The sequence below is a fragment of the Phoca vitulina genome, unplaced genomic scaffold (genome assembly GCF_004348235.1).
Source record: "Phoca vitulina isolate PV1807 unplaced genomic scaffold, GSC_HSeal_1.0 scaffold108, whole genome shotgun sequence".
NCBI lineage: Eukaryota > Metazoa > Chordata > Mammalia > Carnivora > Phocidae > Phoca > Phoca vitulina.
In genome coordinates, this window is record NW_022589811.1 from 464,440 (window position 1) to 479,711 (window position 15,272).

The 15,272-nt window shown below is 49.2% G+C and overlaps 1 protein-coding gene across 1 annotated transcript in view; it reads left to right on the forward strand.

The window, feature by feature from the left end:
- The first annotated feature begins 1,241 nt into the window (after positions 1-1,241).
- FICD (FIC domain protein adenylyltransferase) overlaps positions 1,242-15,272 on the forward strand; it is a 35,303-nt gene continuing 21,272 nt past the window's right edge. Inside the window, exon 1 of the mRNA XM_032397982.1 lies at positions 1,242-1,431. The gene's annotated coding sequence lies outside the window, so the exon portion shown is untranslated. The remainder of the gene's footprint in view (positions 1,432-15,272) is intronic.

The window sequence follows — 15,272 nt, forward strand, 5'->3', positions numbered from 1 at the left end:
TCTAGTGCCACACTCATATTTTTCAGATGGGAAAATGGGCTAGTCAAAGTGAAGTACATTGCCCCAGTTCAAACAGCAAGTTGAAATGAGAATCCATGTGTCCCAATTACCAAGATTTCTCTGAACCATCCAGCACTGCTCTGGGTCCCACCTCAAAACCCTACCCTAAGTACCTATGCTGATGGCTCTGGCAAGCATATGAGCTAATCATGCCTGTGGTCATCTCTCTAAGAGTTCTCTTCTATGACACAAATTCTCCCTGGGAAACGCAAATTGTCTTACCACCACATTCATATCCCTGGAACCTAATGCACACACAGTTGCTCAGTACATGTTGGCTGCACTAACTAATCGATCCATGTACTAATGGATGGATGAACTGCTCAACAATGGGGTGGGATGTCTCTTTAGTGCACCTATAATAAAAATTCACATTTATTGAGCAAGCCTTATATGCCTATTACAGGGCTAGGAAATCAACATTCATAGGCCCATTGAGTTTGCACAACAACCTAATGAGATAGGCACTATCATCGTCCTCAATCCAAAGATGAAGACATACAGCTTAGAGAAGGTTAGTAATTTACCCACGGGGCACAGAGCTGTGGCAGAGCTGGGATTCAAACCCAGGTGTACTGAATCCAAAGGCAGAGTTCCAAGCCACATTTTCTGGACACACCAGGAAAAGGCACTTGTCCTTATGAATGCACTGGGAAGAAGGTGAATCAAAAGGCCATCTAGGCCCCTGTGATGTGTTTGGTCCCTAGCTAGAGCCTCTGCTTGGGGCTTACCAAAGAGAGGTTAAATCCATCCACCCATCCATCCATCCATCCGTTTCTTCATTCTGCAAACGTTTGTTGGCCACCTCATATGTGCCAGGCCCTGTTCTAAAGACTGGGGTAGAGTAGTGAACAAGATAGACAAGGTCTCTGTTTAGTTAAGGGAGACAGCACACAAAGAACTAACAGGCCCTGTGATATCAGGACGCGACGAGGGCTACGGAAAATAGAGCGAGGCAAAGGGGATGGAGAGTGCCCAGAGAATGTAGACAAACAGCCAAGAGAGCCGCCGACGCACAGCAGCAGTGTCTGCAAAAACCCCAAACAATGCGCTGAAGAATAACAGGTCAGGCAGCCCACTGTTCAGATCAGAACCACCCAATCTGCTCAGGGATTTCTCTCCACTGAACCGATCTTACGTCATCTTGTTCTTTCTCTTTTAACAGAATCGTTGCTGCATCGATAGGACTCGAACCTGAGAGCTGGAGGCTGTGACCTGCGCTCCATTCCAGGGCCTGGCCTGGGCCTTTCTTCTGGCCAAGACGGCACTGCTGGGAACAGTGAGGGCTGGCTGGAATGCACGCTCGGGGCTCAGAAAGAAGAACAGAGGCCTGTCCGTGGACAACTGTCAGCTGGGACTCTCTGGAGACAGGTAAGAGAAGCTTTCTAAATCTAACATTAGGAATAAAAGGGGACATGCAAGGGTGCGGAGTGTTTCAAAGAACCCAGGGTGGGGACAGGCCGGGACTGAGGAGAGACCTGAATGAGCAGCAGGAGGCTCTCAGGATGCCCACTTTCTCTCCACCTCTGCCCCTCAGCCTCTTTCTCTCCCGGCATGGGGGCTGTCCAGTTTATGTGACAAGCGACAGGATAGCTGTCTACAGCTCCCGACTTTTATTGTTTTGCTCAAAATCATCCTTTTGACACTAAACCTTCATAGTCCTAGTCTCAAAGGGAAGAGATTGGACTTGTCCCATCTGGGGCTAGGGGCTTCCACTTTGGCCAGTCAGCTCTGGACAGGGAGAGGGGGAACTTCATTGAACAATTAGGGGGAACCTAATTCTATCAGAGCTGCCGACGCACAGCAGCGGTGTATCAGAGAAGCAATGGGGGAACTGTTCTCAGGAATAATGGAATCAGTGTGAGCTCTGCAGAATCTCATAAACTTGCCGTGACAATGATACATCCTGGACCCTAAAAAACAGAGAAAATGCATACTCCAAGGGCTGAGCAATGTGACCAGGGAAGAACTTGGGGTCTATCCTTCATGGAAGCTAGTGATGGGGATGAGAGAGTTAAGTCAAACCCACAAACTCTGAAAAGCACCCAACTTCCACTCAGTAGTCAATGAAATGGCCTCCATAAAGCTCCGAGGCAAAATTATAGATCATCATTTTAATTGAGTACAATTGGCTATACATTAATATTCATGATTATTAGAGCAGCTAATTTTCCTCTTTACAGAAAGTGAGTGGGGGATCATTTCAGCTGCTACTTACTTTTCCTCCCTTAGATTTCTGTGGGGGAGGGTGAAAGAATAAAAGGCATGGCTCTTGAAATCAGCCATCAATTTCTGAATGTTGGGTAATTATTAAGGATTTTTAATTGCTCTGACCTCTTAGAAGGGGGCTGGGGAGAAGCATCTTATGAATATAAAAAATACACACATCCATGAGCCTCCAGAAGTGGCTCCTTCGGCTAGATGAAAGCAGATTGTCTAAATGAGAATCCTATCCATTCCTCAGCCCCACTAACCTGCCAGGGCTGATGGTAACAACGACAACAATGACAGCAGTAACAGTAACGATCGCCATCAGAGCCCAAGCGGGATGAGGACGGTATCCGCCTGAGGGCACAGCCAGGATGGACTAGGAGAGAACAGGCAGGGTGGCGAGGGCGTCCATGCAAGGCAGGGGAGGCAGCCTTAACAGGACAACTGTTTTGTCGGTCAGACAATTAAATCTATTGAGGATAATGGCAGCCAGATTTCTCATCATCAGAAGGGAGTTAGATCAGAAGGGAGAAAAAAATCAGGATGAACTCTGCCATGATAGATTAGAATCAGAGGTATCAATGTGACTTCATGGTTTTCAATATATCGGGAAAAAATCTAGAAACAAATACAGATGTAAACGTGTGTATGTGTGCGTTTACACAGGTGCACACACGTGCGTGCACATGCTCACACGTCCCCGAGCTCTGTCCCCGGACGGGCTCTCAGCACCGTGACGCCACAACAGCGATACGCACACCAACACCAAAATCTTTACTTCTAGATATTCTGCACTAAGCTGCACCAGGGCCCCCTTGAGAAATGGCTGATTCCAAGGCTGGCTCGGGGAGAGTACAGGAGGATCCTGGAGCATCTGGCTTTGCCAGTGTGCAGAGTAAAATGGAGGTCATATCAAGGGACACAGAAGGCAGCTTGAGGAAGGGACTCTCACTGGCCAAAAATGACGCAATTGGAGCACTAAAATAAATGATGAGAGTAATGGATTAATCCACTAAGTAAAATAGCAAGGAATGAGTTCTTACTGATATGAAATGAATGAGTGAATGAATGAATGAATGAATGAAGTATTTGGTCATGACATGTACATAGTTTCAAAGAACCTTTCCACAAAAACACTAAGAGGGAGAGAGTAACTTCATAGCAAAGAAACACGGCAGAAGCCACTTTAGTCACTGACCAAAGTGAACACACCAGTAAGGGGACAAATGGAAATCACATGCCACCTGGCAGGATTCAATGAGGACACAGCATCACTCATGTGCCAGTCCTGCCAAACGTGCACAACCTGAGCTAATCTTAGTTAAAAAAGATTTATTTATTTGAGAGAGAGAGAGAGAGAGAGCCCGTGCATGCACACACACAGGAGGGAGGAGGAGAGGGGCAGAGGGAGAGGATCTTAAGCTGACTCCCCACTGAGCGTGGAGCCCGATGCGGGGTTTGATCTCACGACCCATGAGATCATGACCTGAGCCGAAACCAAGAGCCGGACAGACGCTCGACGGACTGAGCCACCCAGGGGCCCCACGACCCAAAGCTAATCTTGAGGGAACGTCAGACAAACCCAAACTGAGGAACATTCTACAAAATGATGGACCTGTCCCCTTCAAAAGCTTGAAGAATGCTTGGACTGAAGGAGACTCAAGAGACGGGACACCTACAGGCACCCTTCTGCTACAAAGGACATTATTGAGACAACCAACAAAACTGGAACGGGGTCTGAGGATTAGAGGTTAGTAATGTATCAGGGTTAACATCCTGATCCTAATAGTTTTATTGTGATTATCCGGGAGCCTTCCTGTTTTAGGGAAATAAATTCTACTATATTGAGGGATGATGGGTCATCAGGTTGGCAGCGTTCTTTCAAGTGGCTCTGGGGGAAAAAAGTTACTTGTATTGAACTTGCAGTCTTTCTATAATTATAATAACTACCAATTTGAGTGCCTACTGTATGCTGTGCACTTTTTTCCTTTCTTTTAAAGATTTTATTTATTTATTTATTTGAGAGAGAGAGAGTGCGAGTGGGGGGCGGAGCAGAGGGAGAAGGACAAGGAGACTCCGTGCTGAGTGCAGAGCCAGACGTGGGGCTCTATCCCAGGACCCCGAGATCACAGCCTGAGCCAAAATCAAGAGTTGGACGCCCAACCAACTGAGTCACCCAGGCACCCCTGCCATGCACTTTTCATCACTCCACTTCTACTTTACAAATACTCTTACAAGATATTTCTAGTTTCCTTCCCATTTTACAGGTGAGGAGGCGGAAGTTCACGGAGGTTAAGCATCATGCACAAGACTGTTACTTCTTTCATTCTACAAGCATCCGCTGCATCTCTGGGGGCTGTGCCAGGCACTAGTACATATAGCAAGGAATAAAATAAGCCTGCCCTACCCTCACGAAGCCTCCGGCCTAGGAAGGCTATAGGCAATAACCAGGAAAGCAAACAAGGGAACAGCTCCGGGGGTGACGAGGGCCATGAAGGTACCAACAAGAGGTGTGAAGGAAGGTAATGCTGGGGAGTAAAGCATGATGAGCCAGGTCATGTGGGCCTTTATAGAATTCAGATCGGATTCGAAATCATGGGAAATCATGGACATGATTTATGCAGGGGAGTGACAGGATCTGATTCATATTTTAAAGGAACTCCCCAATTGTGGAGAGATATTAGATGGAGCAAGAAGAGGAAATGTAGGGGCTAGAGAGCTGGTAAGTGGCAAAGCTGATGTCCCCCTGCCCCCACCAACATCTGTCTGACCTCACTCTCTTGCCACTTAGAGCAGGCACTCTGGGTGCCCTTCCATATTCTTCCACACTTACCATATCTGGACACCCTGGCCCAACTTCCAACTGCCATGACAGATCCAGCTCCTTGCCTTGGGCTTTCTCCAGCTTTCTCCAGCTGCCCAGGGCAGGTCAGCAGTGCCTGGAATCAATGCTGTCTACGCCACTCGGGAGAACATCCCTCGACTGATGATTTGTTAGAGTTAGCGGATAAATACCACAGCTCCCTGGCTCAGGAAGAATTTAGCAAAATGAGCCACTTCATAGCAACCTGGGGCAGTCCATGTTGCATAGAGATTAAAGATGGGGGGGCCCTCTGGAATTAAATGAGATCTGGGTTCTAACCCCAGTTGTGCCACTTAGTGGGAGATGGAAGTGAGAGGTGTATAGGCTCCTTAAGCTAGAGCCAGTGACGATCCCCCTCCTTTATGTTGCTGGAACATCTTCGGTTTTAGGTCTTCCCGACAGGGGGCACCAACCAGCAATGGCCAACAGAATTTTCTGCCACACAGGGAGCGTTCTTTATCTGTATTATCCAGTATAGTAGCTACTAGTCACATGTGGCTATTGAGTACTTAAAATCTGATTAATACAGCAGAGGGACTGAAGTTTTTGTTTTGTTTTGAGAAACTGAGGTTTTCATTTTACTTCATTTTAATTAATTTGGATGCAAATAGCCACACGTGGCTAGTAGCTTCCATATTGGGCGGCGCTCTCCACATGCTGGGACAGACGCTAGGGCACGTCCCGCTGGAATGGGCATCTGCACCCAGCTTCCGAGCTCTCCGGAGAAAGACAGAGGGTGGGAGCAGCAAACCACACATCCAAAGACACGTGACCCCCGTCCTTGGGTCCCCAGGATCACCTCCTTTGTCGTGTCTACATAGTGCTGGTTTCTTTATAGAGATGCGCATGAATTTTCATGAGAACATACAGTGCTAAACTGCATCTCTCTCTCGCCTCCTGACACAATTCTCCCTCTAATAAGATTTTCCCCTGCTGGCCCATTTTTGCGGCAACTGTGATAAAAAGCCATCTTCTGATTGAGCCGCGACTTACGTAAGGGAAGGGCGGGGAAGCCTGAGGCAGAAAGCCAGAGGGATTCAGGTCTGTTTTCTCACCTTTGGGGACAGCCAGGTGATATAATCCAAAGACCATTTCCCTAACTCCCGCTGTGAGGCCAGCTGACCGGCACCTTCCTGGGGCCGCTTGTAATCAACAATGTTGCCAACGGACCGCGCCTCGGCCGTGCGACAGGCAGGCCTGGGGCCCTCGCTTCTCTGGAGTGAACTTTCTGTTGCCCTTTAGGAGGAGTGAAAACAGAGACCCATTTCTTGAGAGAAGTTGGGCGGAATTTATTCTCTCTGGGAGATTGTGAGAGGCACATTGGTGGTCTGAAAGCTCTTCAGGCGAGCGGAGCAGAGGGGATGCTTTTCCTTCTCCCTTCATCCTCCAGCCCTGATCTCTTTAGCCCCCACAGGTCATGGGCTCTATCCCTTTCTCGCTGCCCCCCACCCCCCACCGCCAACTCCCAATCGCGCCGTACACAGAGTAACCACCGGCGGGTAGGACAGGTCCTGTCGGGGGCAGTAACAACCAATCCCCGAAAGTTAGCTACTCAGAACAATCAGGGTTCAGGTCTTGCTCAGGTTCCATTCAGCTAGGACATTGGCTCCACGTCCCCACGTGCAGGATGCCACCACCACCCCCACCCCCCCAGGCCAGGCTGGGACAGAGGTCAGGAGGCTGCAGAATCTCTAAGGGGACAGATCACCACTTCTGTGGATTGCATTTAAACAGTTTACGTCAGGAAGAAAACCGCTCGCGCACACACAGGGACACTCCCTCCCGGATTTAGCATGTGGTCTATTCCTTCTCCCCTGAGGCCAAGAATGGCGCGACAGGGAGTCCCGAGCCCTGACTGAGGTTTTGCTTTGTAGTTGCTAGGATTGTGGACAGGAGGTGTTTGTGGATAGGCCGTCCTGATCTTTTACTGTTGAAATGAAGATTTCACAGCAGGAGCAGAATCACCTGATAAACAGGGAGGAGGAAACTTTCCCTGACCTGGCCAGTGCCTCTTTCGCCCCCTCATGGGCAATTTTCCTGGCCAGGAAGAGATTAAAAAGGCGGCTCTTTTTTTTTTCCCTTCCCTTAAAGCAGCCTGAACCAAAGCAGGGGCCTGAGTTCCTGAGCTTCTCTCTAATGAGGGAAGAGGAAGGCAGTGGGGGCAAGCCAGGGGGCCAGGGCGTGGGCAGTAATCCCAGTTCCGCCAATTAACATCTGTGTGTGATTTGGCCTCGGTCTCCCCATCTGTAAAATGGGGATACAAATAAGGTTGTTTGAGGATTAAATGGTAGAGTGAAAGCAAAATGCCTTACATACAGGAGGCGCTCGATATTAGGAAGAGTTTTTACATTTGGGGGTTGCTTTGGCTCTTGATGTGTCTGCCCCACGTCTCTACAAGCTGACCACTGCGCTTCCTTCAGGGCCACCTCTGCTGGGAAGCCCTCCTTGATTGGATTTCCTTGGCCAATGAAGGTCTTGGTCACCTCAGAATCTGCATGCTATTTAGGCCTCAACTGTGAGGTCTGGATAATTCTCAACTCCCCACCTAGGCCATCAGCTAGAAACAAAGCCCTGATTTCTTCGTGTTTCTCGTTGAATCCAGCAGGGGTTGGACATACAGCTCAGTACCATTCCCAGCGCTCCCTCTGTCCCTTGATCAGTCTTCAGACCACCCTTTGAGGGAGATTTTCAGTGCAAATTAGGCCCTGCCCCTGTCCTGGTTAAAACTTTTCAGGGACCCCTGCATTCCAGGAGATAATGAATAAGTCATTAGCACTTGTGGCCATGCCCCCCACCTCTGCCACCCCACTCCTGCCCTCCCCACCCTCTGACCCGCACCTCCAGCCAGGCTGAGCTCTCTACCCTTGTGAATTTTCCAGACTCCATCCTACAAGCTGCTCTCTGCTTTCCTCCCCTCTGTCCCTTGGTCCACAGCTGCCCTATTCTCCTCCTCTCAGTCCTCACCTCCTTGAGGGCAGGGGCCTTGCCTGCCTCCCTCCCTGCCATGCCCCAGGGACCTAGGACGGTGCCTGGCACAACAATAGGCACTCAATTACTAGAGGGAATGTGTGAGTGAATAAGTGGGCTTCTCCTGCCTCTGTGGTATCTACAGAATGGGTATTACAAATCGAGCATGGCTGGCAGGAAGAGGTAGGGCAGACCAGGAGACACCCTTACGGACACTCAGAAATGGAGGTGATGGAGAAGAAATCAGGAACGGACCCATGCTACAAAGTGGATGGGCCTCAGAAACGCTCTGGGGAGTTAAAGAAGCCAGACACGAAAGGCCACAGAATGTACAATTTCATACATATGAGCTGCCAAGAATAAGCAAATCTGTAAAATGGAAAACAGATTAGCAGATTGGCAGTTTCCAGGGGCTGGGGGAATGGCCTGGGGAGGGGAGGGGGGTTGCTAATGGGAAATGGGCTTCTTTTTGGGCTGGTTAACATGTTCTGGAATTAAATAGTGGCGATGGTTGTACAACCTAGTGAGTATACTAAAACCACTCAATTTTACACCTTAAAAAGGGCAAATTTTATGACATGTGGATTATAGCTCAATAAAAAAGATGATAGATAAACAGATGCATAGATTTTTTTTTTTTTTTAAGTCACACCAGCTCTTTGTCTGCAGTTGATGGTGATTGGTATGTTGAGATCCTTATGCTTTGGTGAACATGTTCCTTCCTCTGCAATAATAGCAGAGGATTTTCTTTATAAATAAACCTGAAGCGTACTCCTTTAAATAAAAAAATAAAATAAAATAGAAAGGAAAGGACCAGAGTGGTTAAGGCAATCTCCTCTTCCTACTTCCCCAACAGCTCCATACTGTTAACACTTTCACCCCCTTGTGAACTACACCATCCTCGGCTTTAACCCCCCATATTATCACTCACAGAGCAGCCAGTCACGGCCACACAGCTTCGAGCAAGGGACAGAATGAAACTCTGGCACCTTTCCCCAGATACTCTCCCAGCCTGCTCCAAGCCCCCATCCAGAAGCAGGATTGGCTGAGAAAATCCCAGCCCAAGAGTCCCCAGCTGTAGACAGAAAGCACAAGAGGAAGAAGGCAGATTGGCCCCCATCCTCCTCCTCCTCCTGCGCCCACACCCTCAGCCACGTTCCTCCCACTAGAGGCAGTGTGTCTGCTCCACTGAGGCGGAGCTTGGTCACGGGATGTGGACTCGAGCCAACGCTGTGCTAGTGGCCATAGCAAGTGCCCAGTCCTAAATACGCTTTTGCAGTCGGCTGGGGTCTTGTGCTCCAGCCAGGGGCCTGGGAGGAGAATGGTCTGGGTAGCCCACTGGTCCCAAGAAGCCAAAGGTGTAGGGGGTGGAGGAGTCAGGAGCCTACTCTGCAGGCTGGAGCCCAGCCCAGCTGAGCCCCACTCCAACTGAACCACAGATGAGCTGCATGAGTGAGATGTACGTTCTGGTGGTAAGCCACTGTACTTCGGGACGGTTGCTCATGCACTGTTGTGGGTATTACTGACTAGTGCTTCTAGGCCCCTGGGGTGGCACACCCTGGCTTCCTGAAAGACAAGGGCCTTCGGTCTGGACATCCAAACCGGCCTCAGCTCCCAGGAGACAGAGTGGCAGGTGCTGTCCCTGGGCTCCAATCCTGCAGCCCCTGAGGATTGAGCCTCGGCCCACTGGCTGTGGGGGGAGGAGGTTTCTCGGGCAGCAGTGACCCCCTGTGCATCTCAGCAACAGTGCAGTGGGGGGCTCCTCCCCGCCACCTGCGGGGAAGGAGTGGATGGAGGCTGAGAGGGCCTCTCAGGTCCCCTTCTCTTGAGGGCTCTGGGTCAGGCAGGAACTAGAATGAAGGACCCATGCTTTCCTCCTAGGGGCCCAGGACCCAGCACTGGGCTGTTTGGGCAATACTGCTCTCAGGAGGGCTCAGAGCTCTATCAGGGTCCAGAAGGCAGGAGGCAGCCACCAAGTATTTGCTGAATGTGTACCGAACTGCGTGGGTTCAAATCCCAGCTCCGTTCCTTGCTACCATGTGACCTAACTGCTCTGTGCCTCAGTTTTCCCATCTGTAAAATGGGGATTTAACAACAACAAGAACAAAGCCTTTGTCCCATGGGATTGTTTCGAGGATTAAGTAAGACAGATACATGTCAGCACAGTGCCTAGGACATACTGAGGGCTCAGTCTTGGTTACTATCATTATTATTCTCAATGTTTTGAAGGGAACAAATGGGTGATGGGATAAAGAAAGAGAGCGGGAATATATTTAGTTAGGCTGGTCATAAAGAGCTGTGCCAAAACTCTCATTTTGGCTGAGATGTGAAAGATGAGAAGGAGCCAGGCATGTGGAAGAGCTGGAGGAGTCGGCATCTCAGACTGAGGGAACAAGTGCAAAGATCCTGAGGTAGGACAGAGCTTGATGCTTCTGAAAAATGGAAACGGGCTGTGGATGGAGCAAGGTCTGTTCCTCCCACCTCAGGGCGTTTGCATATGCTCTTTCTTCACGAAACACTCCTCCCCTCCCTGTCCCCACCCTCACCTCCAGCCCAGCCCCTTTTGCCAGTATGAACTGTTACTTATCCTACATCTATCTGCCAGTTCAAAAGTCACTTCCTCACAGATTCTTGTGATTTCCCAGATGAGGTCAAAATCTGTTATTACCCCTGTACTCATCTCCTGGGGTTGCTATATCAAATTTCCACAAATGTGGTGGCTTCAAACAACAGAAATTCACTTTCTCACAATTCTAGAGGCCAGAAGTCCCAAATCAAGGTGTCAGTAGAAACCTGATCCCTCCAGATGCTCTAGAAAAGAATCCTTCCTTGCATCTTCCAGCTTCTGGTGGCTCCAAGTGTCCTTTGGCTTGTGGCTGCATCACTGCACTCTCTGTCTATCCTCACATGGCCTTCTCTTCTCTCTTATAAGGACACCTGTCGTTGGATTTAGGGTCTAGCTGGATAATCCAGGATCATCTCATCTCGAGAGCTGTCATTTAATTACATCTGCAAAGACCCTTTTTTTCCAAATGAGGTTACGTTCCCAGGTTCCAGAGGTTAGGGCACAGACCTATCTTTTTGGAGACCACCATTCAACCCACTGGACCTCTGCTTGTCGTCTTAAACCTCCCCTCAGGCCCTTAACCATAGTTGGAAATTCTGTAATTACTTGTGACATCATTTGGCAATGCCTATCTTCTCAGGAAGCTGCAGGCAACAGGAAGGCAGATCCCACATCTGTAATGCTCACTCCCAGCACCTGGCGGACAGTGGGCACCTGGTATGTGTGTGTTGACCAAACGGACTGCTGAGCCCCGAGCTCTTGGAGGATGCTTCTTGTCAAGGACACAGGCTGGAAGCCATAAGCAAGGCCTCCAGCCTACAATGTACTTCAGCCTTAACAGCCTCATAAATCCCCTGGCTGGTGGCATGATTAGGGACTGAGTCAAAATGCAAGAAATTTAATTTCCCAGTGCTCAGCCTTGTAAACTCACCCCCCTAAACCAAAAGCCATAAATGTTTGATAAAACACCATGCGGCATCTGCTTCCCAGAAATGGTCCCTGGGACCAGGGAAGAAGCCACATTCGGCCTGAGCTAGATGCCATGTGGGCATTGTAATTAATGTTTGGTAGAGCTCTTCTTAATGGCCTGGGCTCTTTGTGGCCATATCAGTAATAATGACAGTCATCCAGCCAGTCTGCTGATGAGTCCTGTCCAGAGAGGAAAAGGGAAAGGAGAATCTCAGAAGCAACTTCACACAGTTACAGGGTAAAGGAACGTGGCTGTGGATTTATAGAGGGCTTTGGGCTTTTCATCACACAGCCGTGTCCTTGATCTCACTTGATCCTTGCATTGGGTCTATGAGAAGAGCAAAGCAAGAATTGCTAACTCTCTTTAATGGAAGAGAAAAGTGAAGCCCAGAAAGGAAACTTCCGGGTTATATAGCTCATAAAAGCCCCAGGAACTGAACCCGGGTCTCAGAACCCCTGGTCCCCTCATAGACCACCAGTGGTGATGCCGGGAAGGACAGTATGCTCCTAAACAGCAGCTAGAAGGAGGGAGGTCAGGTTTGAGGAGGACTTTCCTGACCAAGAGCATTCTACAGCACGTAGCCATCTGCAAAGGCCGTCTGAAGGACACCTGGATCCAGCCAAGCCTGAAGCCAGGGCTCTGGATTTTTCAGTCTGTTGAGCCAGCATATTACCTTGCTTCAGCCAATGTGAACTGAGTTTCTAAGGCGTTCAATCAAAAGAATACTGATTCAGACACTCAGGATTCTATCCCCAAGAAGAAGGCAGGGAATTGGAGGAAAACCCCCTCTCACATTCAGACATGTTGGCAAGGGATGTTACTGGCATCAATAAATTCCAGAATGTCAGAGCTGGAAAAGTCACTTCACTGTACAGAGGAAGAAATGGAGGCCAAGAGAGTGGACTTAACTTTCCCAAAGCCACACAATACAGGGACCAAAGCAGGACTCATATCCAGTTCAGAGTTTCTTCCTTTACAAGCAGGCAATGAAGGCATCGCTCAAGGAGCACGAAACAGCATCTCCGAAACACAAGTGATCAAATCGATCAAATCACCAGATCAAAATGACTTCCTACTCCCGGGGCCACGATTAGGGACCCATTCCCTCCTTGTTTTCTGTCTCCAAGATGCATCCAACAAATGCATAAATGAATTCCAGCCAAGCTGACTGGCGGAGTGATACAGCGCGAGAGGTTGTGGATTATCACTGGGTTACTACAGATGGGGAAACTGAGGCTAGGAACAGGACTGTGACTGGCCTTCCTATTTTCACAGAAAGATCTGCCCACAGCAGGCTGAAGGCAGAGCACACACATCTTTGGGAATGACACCCAAGGGGAAGATGGTGCTGACCCCCCCAATTCGCCTGAACTGACACGGGCCAGCTGGAAACATGAGGACCGCCATCGGAGCGGGACACAGGCTCTAGATCAAGCCCCCCTCCCTTTAAGAGTCTAAAGAACACAGCAAGTGGGCACCTGGGTGGCTCGGTCGGTTAAGCATCTGCCTTCGGCTCAGGTCATGATCCAGGGGTCCTGGGATCGAGTCCCCGCATCAGGCTCTCTGGTCAGCAGGGAGTCTGCTTCTCCCTCTCCCTCTGCCTGCCACTCCCCCTGCTGTGCTCTCTCTCTCTCTCTCTCCCTCTCTCTCTGTGTCAAATAAATAAAATCTTAAAAAAAAAAAAACACAGCAAGCTCTAGTCACTCTTTCTCTGTAGTGAGAAGAGAGAATCTCATATTTTGCCCTTAAGAAATGGGTGTTGACATCTCTTTACATTATTAGAGAAAATGCCCAGCCAAGAAATAAACCACAACTTTATTTACAGTATATTTCCCAGAATTCAGAGAAATGCTGTGCTTTTCTGCATAGACTTCAGACCAAAGCATGATTTATCACAATACATCAAACTTTACAGGACATAAAACTCTCCCTACCTTATAAAAACATACAAGGGTTTGCTCACTCTTCACATAAATTACTTAAGAACACCCCAGCTGTACACATCATTTTGAAAGGACTTCCATTACTGGCAAGAGCTGATTCTCCCAGTGGCGATCTTTGCCGTGGCCGAGCGAGCAATTAAAATGGGAACGATGGAGGTTGTGACAAAGCATTCGGCGGGGGAAAAACCCAGCCCAGATCAGCCTAGAGCGGTGCGGGTTGTCCTAACCATGAAATAAGTCACCTCCGTATTGAAGTTCAGGCTTGCAAGGTAGGTGACAGAAATAGGAGCAAGATTATAAACATCCCAAGGACAAAGACCGTATCTAGTTTTGGTCACCAATGTACCCTAGCACATAGCAGATGCTCAATAAATTCAAACTGAAGAGGGAGAGAGGGGGGAAGAGGAGGGAAGGGGCAACCAGCCTAGCCCAGTAATGATACCCAATTCCCAACCACCCTCGCCCCAAACCGTACCCCACATTCTATGATCTTGAGCCCATGGAAGAAAGAAGAAAAAACACGATTCTACTGACCCCATTCTCCATATGGGAAAAGTAAGGCCCCAGTGTCAGGCCCTTCAATTAGTCGTATTTATTTAAACCAGCTGTTGCAAATCTTAATACCTACAGGGACAGGTAGGATCTTTACTGAGCCACACCAGGCAGGGAATGGAGTGAACTGGAAGCCCTTCCCCAAGGGCGGCAGGTATGCTGCTCAAGCCAACAAAGGCCTCGTAAGAATGCCCGGCCCAGGGCTGCCAGCCACTGATCATTTCAAGAGAAGCTGGAAATAGCCATTTTTAAGCAAAATCATATTTTCAAAGTTAATTACTATTTTTTTTTTTAATTTTAAACACATTCTGGGCATCCCCCCAGATGTACTCTGTTCCTCAGCCCAGGATACCACCTGGAATGCAGCACTGGTTAGAAGGAAGGACCCGCAGGGGAGGGGGCTGAGGGGCGGGAGAGAAGTGCACATTTACAGCATCTGCTTAACCATCATGCGAGATTTCTACACACATGGTATGGACTGAATGTGTGGTCCCACGCCCCCTGCAAATTCATATATTGAAGCCTTAACCCCCGAAGTGACTGCATTTGGAAATGGGGCTTTTAAGGAAGTAATTAAGGTTAAATGAGGTCAGAGCATGGGGGCCCTGATCCAATAGGGCTGGTGTCCTTGTAAGAGGAAGAAGAAACACCAGAGATCTCTTGCTGTTCCTCTCCCTCCCCCTTTCCTCCCCCTCCCTCCCTCCCTTGATCTCTCTCCCTCCCTCCCTCCCTCTCTCCCTCCTCCCTCTCCCTCATTCCCTCTCCCTCCCTACTTCCTTCTCTCTCTCCCTCCCTCTCTCTACTTCTCTCCCTCCCTCCCTCTTCCTCTTTCCCTCTCCCTCCCTACTTCCCTCCCTCTCTCTCTCCCTCCCTCCCTCTCTCTCCCCCTCCCTCTCTCCCTCTCTCTCCCTCTCTCCCTCTCCACACCACCCTCAACACACACACACAAGCACAGGAAAGAGCCATGTGCAAACCAAGGAGGCCCTACCAGAAACCAACCCTGTTGACACCTTGATCTTGGACTTGCAGACTCTCTGGAACTGTGACAAATACATTTCTGTTGTTTAAGTCACTCAGTCTCTGGTATTTTGTTATGGCAGCCCAGCTGACTCATACAATACACAATCCCATTCCACTTAA